This window comes from Chinchilla lanigera, unplaced genomic scaffold (genome assembly GCF_000276665.1).
Source record: "Chinchilla lanigera isolate Chin_1 unplaced genomic scaffold, ChiLan1.0 scaffold00095, whole genome shotgun sequence".
NCBI lineage: Eukaryota > Metazoa > Chordata > Mammalia > Rodentia > Chinchillidae > Chinchilla > Chinchilla lanigera.
In genome coordinates this window covers 107687-113489 of record NW_004955496.1, presented here as the reverse complement: position 1 = coordinate 113489, position 5803 = coordinate 107687, and positions in this window count along the sequence as shown.

Below are 5803 nucleotides of genomic sequence, written 5' to 3'. Positions count from 1 at the left end.
TTCCTTCTTTCTTTCTTTCCTTTCTTTTTGGTTTTTTCAGATAGAGTCTTGCTATGTAGTTCAGGCTGGCCATAAATTCACTATATAACCCAGCCTTGCCTTGAATTCATGGCAATCCTGCCAAATGCTGGGATTATAGCCACGTGCCTCTATTCCTGGCATCCTTCATTCTTCTTTATATAGCACTTCTATTTCACTTATTTATATGGTTATTATTCTATTCCACTGTAACAATTCAAGTTCCATAAAGGCAGAGGCAGTTTTGTCTCAAAGCCGAGAACTGTTTCTGGAACTTAGATTACCGATCATTATTGTTTGATGAATAAATATTACCTAGTCACTGTTAACGTGAGTAACTTCATCCAAAATTAGCATTTTAAGCAAATATTACCAAACATTTTATTGGTTTACATCCTACAAACATTTTCTTCCATTAAAGGTAAAAAATCACCTATGGGAACCATTTTGGGTTCTTTCATTAAATATTTTGTTATTCTTTTTATGACTATGAAGATTGGTGAAAAGACCTGCTCAGAAGTGTTATAGGGTCACATAATCACATGGTGCTTGGATCCCTCCTTAGCCTGCCTGACCTTGGTTGCATTATATTACACCTTTCTCTTTGGGGTATACTGGCCCCATCCACAAACCCTCCCTCACCCTATCTCCACATCATTTCACACTGGTTCTGACTAATCAAGTGGTTTTAAATATGAGGATGTTAACTAAACCCTCGGATCAGTGATTGCTCACATTCCAAATGCTTTCTTGACTCCAGAGAAGTTGCTAACTTTCAGCAAGATTGATCTTATGGTAAATAATATCCGTGTCAAAAGGATAAAATGCTTCATTATCCTTCTAGAAATTATTACTTTACTTCTGGATGAAGTCAGACAATGATAAAGTTTTATGCTTAGAATATTTCCCTTATTCCTTTCACTTTCACACAATAAGACTTGACAGCAGTGTTAAAGTGAGAACTTGCTGTTGTATTTACTTTAAGGATAATGTTGAAAACACCACCTGTTACATACTGAAGCAGCAACCTTTTATAAAGAACCACGGAGGAAATTATCACACTCCAGGAGAAACCACTCCTGGGAATACTGTATTCGTGCATCTATCAGTTTCCTTCTTTACCTTGATTGCTAGAAAACTCAGAGCCAGTTTTACTCCTTGCCTCTGGCAGGTGTATAGGATCATCCCATAAACATTTCTGCATGTTAACATAGCCATGACCATGACTTCATTTTACTTTTCTCCCTAAATTTACTTTGATACTTTCATTTATCTTATACCATTTCATCATTTGTTATCAGTTGCCTCAAATACTTTTTGGGTGTAAGTATAATTTTAGAAATATGTATTCAACATAGGATTTGTATAAGGTAACAGGCATTTTACTCATATCTTTTCCACTTGCCCGTACACAGTGTTTGCCCTCCTCTTTTCCATACAAATTGAAAAATTTGCTCCAGACATCAAATGTGAAAGATGTATAGTATGATGGATGTCTTTTTGAAAACCATACAGAATACTTCACTTGCTTTATATAAATGAAATGCATACACTGCTATTGGTAAACTGGTTCTTTTCTATTATTAACTTTACTAAATGAAACAGCTTCTTAAACATTTTTTAACCTAGGTTTCTGCCATCTCAGGGCATTGTATTTTATAATATAGTCTAACTGTGGTGTCATAGCTCTGCTGTGTATAAGCACTGCTGTCTCCCCAGAGGAGAGTAAGAGGGTTTTTTCCTACATCCAAGAGGATGGCCATTTCCACAAACCTGAATCTAAGCAAGGTGCAGTGATGAGCTGAATAACACAGCCGTCATGGAACCCCCTGACTCCATGGTATTTATGGGTGGAGAAAATGATTTAAATCCAAGGTCATGGACTGATAGTAAGATTGCCCCTAATAATGAATTTGCCATTTCTTGCTTTCAAAATATTCTGAGGTAATGGATGTATGCATATGCTTACAATACAATACAATACAATACAATACAATACAATACAATCCAGTAAAATACAATATACAGTGTAACAGGGATGAACCAAAGACAGTGTTGGCTGGATAAAAGTATTCAGTACATATACTGAACTAAGAGTTAATTTATGTAGGTAGTTAAGTTTAAAAGATAAAAAAAACCCCACTGGAAAAAAAAAGAAAAGTTAAAGTAAAAATAGATAAGAACCTGTCATCTCAAAAAGAAACTTTTTAGGCAGAGCATGCTAAGTTAGCAGCTCCTCTCTAATCTCTGAGCTGGACTTGAAAAAACTTAAAAATTTGGAGTAACTGGTTTTCAGCTAAGTAACTAATTCTTTTAAGAATCAGTTAAGCAGATAGGCAGAATTTCTCAGATTCTGCTTATCTGTATAAGGACAGGACAAACAAACAATTCAGGCTGCCTTCATTTGGAATCCTCTCGCATGAGCTTTCATCATAAGCTTTTTTCTTGTTTCCAGTAAAGACCCTCTTAATTTTCTCCTTTTGTCCTTGATTTTATTTTTTGACTTCATAAAACAAGCTATTTTGGCTAATGCTAACGTTAATTGTTTCAGCTGGATCAAAGGAAAGGGACTTAAGACTGGGCAAAAAGATGCGTACAGGAAAGCATCTAAGGAGGTGGGTGGAGGCCTGTTAACGTAAACGTCATGTGCTGTGCTAAGGAAATGGGGAAACATGAAGGTTTAAAGAGAGGAGAGGAGTAGCAGGCCGGACTTTGGAGTTCAGATATTCAGTTGGTAGAAGCATATGGGGAAATGGACTAGAAGCTGGTGGCTAATGCCATAGTCCAGATGAGAAAAAGGGCCTGGGTTGGGGCAGGGTGGTAAGGTTAGAAAGACTGGGGAAGAACACAAGAAATAAGTAGAAGGTAAACTGTAGGCCGTTACACTGTAATTATTTTAATTTTATTCACATAATTAATAAAGAATACAGAAATGTTTAGAATGAGCCCACCTTTTTGCATAGATGGAGTTGTCATTTACTGAGATAAAGCAGGAAGAACAGCTTGTGTTCATCAGGGTGAGGAGGTAGGAGGGCAGTGGGAGAAATGGATAAGAGATGGTCAATTCAGGTTTGAATTTGTTCAGTTTCATGTATTGCATACTTGAGTAGAAACATCCAACTACAAATTGGAATTATAAGTCTAAAACTTAGAGAAACCAGGACTGTAAATACAAATTAGAAGTCATTTGTACCATGTGAATTTGGATACAATCAGATAATGAAATTATTTATAAAAAGAAGATCATACATTTGAAGAGTAAAACATAGAATAAGCAGGTGGGCCAAGATGGTGGTACAGCAGGAACATCCAGTGATATCCCCCTATGGAAATATTAATTTGAACAGCAATTCATGCATGAAACTACATTCACAAAAGCTAAGGAACCCAGGTGAGAGATCACAACATCTGGTTTTAGATTATAAATAAAGAGTTTCATTGAAGAAGGCAGGCAGGAAGAAAAAAGATGCCCATGTCACCCCCACCCACCCAACTCCAAGCAGTGTAGTACAGAGATGTTTCTTGCTTGTGCAGGCCTGAGACTTGGAGCTCAGCACCAGGCCCACAGTCCCTTTTCCAGGACAATTCCCTAGGGCTGTGTCAGTGGAACTGTGTTAGCCAGGGGGCCACAGATCTGCTTCCACACCCATCCTCAATCTCTGGCAGCACAGCATGGAGAAGGCCTCCAGCTCCCAGGGAATAGGACAGAGAAGTAGGTACCAGACTTCACTTTTGACATCAGTGCTAGTCTGTCCCACTGGCCTCTGTCCCTAGGCCAGTGACAGAGATGGAGTACGTGGATGTGACCTGGGCCAGGTGGAGAGCCGGGGCGCTGTGGGATAAATGCATGTTCCAGCAAACATTGCCTCTGTCTGAGTGAAGCATTCTCAGTTCATGAGTGTGGCACAGCATCAGGCAGGCTGTAACAGCACCAGCCTCGGTCCTGTCCCTGAGTTGCATTAGTCTCTGTGGATTTTAGGTGAAGCCAGAAGTGTGGCACTGGTGGTTACAGCACTGCCCATCCTGTCCTTCTTCCATGCCCTGTCAGCACAGCATGGAAAGAGTCACTGTGCAGGGAAGAGGACAGAGGTAGGCACAAGCCACTGCTTTGCACTCAAGGCTGTACTCCATGGTGAGGTCCAGTGCTGGGTAGAATCCTCTGGGACCTGGCCAGATTGGTGACTGGATGAGGCATCTGGACCCACTCAAAGCCGGGACAGACTATCCTATTTTCTGCAGTCCCCTAGTCTATCCTCAATAGCTGAGCAAGTGGGAATTTGTGAAAAATTAGGTTGGGATGCCTTTTAGTGCTGAAGCAGTGACAATAAACCAACTGTAGATTTGCAGCAAATCTGGACTTAGGGCACCCTCCAGTGCTGAAATAGCGTCAGTGATCACAGGCTCAGAGAAAGTAATCAGCCTGTTCAGCAATTCTAGAAATCGGCACAAACACAGTCAGATTAGGAAGACAGAAAGAAATACCCAGTTTTCAATGCATAGACAGCATTGTTCACCAGCAAGTACCAAGAGCTTTCAGGGAATTATGACATCACCTACAGACAAGAAAGGCATGAGAAAATGACCATAAAACAATCATTGTATGCAAACCCTTAGAAAATTTAAGTCATTTGCAGGAAAATGGATGCATTGTGAGACCATAATGTTAAGTGAAATAAATCACATACACAAACTTAAAGATAGCATGGCTTCTCTTATATGAGAAACCCAAAATACAAATAAAGAGGAAGTGAAAGGTAGATAACAGGAAATAGACAAATAGATCTTTTGCAGAAGAAAAGGAACCAAAAGATGGATTGAGGGGTGAGGAAAGGGATGAAATGAGAAATAAGATGTGTTATATATGTGTACCAAGTACCCAGTAAGAATGGAACCATTGTGTACTGTAAACATATGCCAATAAAATAATAAAGTAGCTGTTTTAAGAAAAAGTAAGAGAACAGAGAAATAATTCAGTACTTTTTCAGAGAAATGTAGCAAGGAGATTTATTTTTTTTTGTAACAAGGAGATTTAAATAATAATCGTTGAAAAAACGTAGAATCTTAAAGCTAAAAATTACACTAACAAAATGAAAAATTGCAAAAGAAAATATCAGAAGCAGAGTAGATCAGCTAATACTTAGGTTCCTTTAAAATACACAAAAGAAAAAGGGAATGAAGTTCACTTGTGGGAATTTTGGGACAGTATTAAAAGAGCAGATACTCAGGATATTGAGATTCAAGAGGGACTTGAACATGCTTCTCCCCCTGCACTATAAAAATTATTCCAAGAGATAATAACAGAAAATTCTCCAAACCTAAAGAAAGTCACAAATACTCAGCTACAGAAATTTCAAAGGTCATTAGTCAAATTCAACTCAACCAAATTTATAATCAAGCTCTCAAAGGCTAAAGACAAAGAGGGGATTCTAACATCACCAAGAGAAGAGAAAAAAAGAACAGAAAAGGATGTTCCAGTGCCTGACAGCAGACACCTGGCAGGCCAGGAGGGAGTAGGATGAGGTATTACAGTGCTGAAAGAAAAAACTGCCGACCAAGAACACTGCACCTAATAAAACTATGGTGTAGATATGAAGGAGAGATTAGACACTGCCAGGCAAACCAAAGATGAGGGAATTTATCAAAACCAGACCTGTATTATAAGAAATATGAAAGGAAGTTTTGATTAAAAGAAAGAAATGTGGGGGCTGGGGATTTAGCTCAGCGGCAAAGCGCCTGCCTGGCAAGCACAAGCTCATGGGTTTGGTTCCCGGTACAGGAGAAAAAC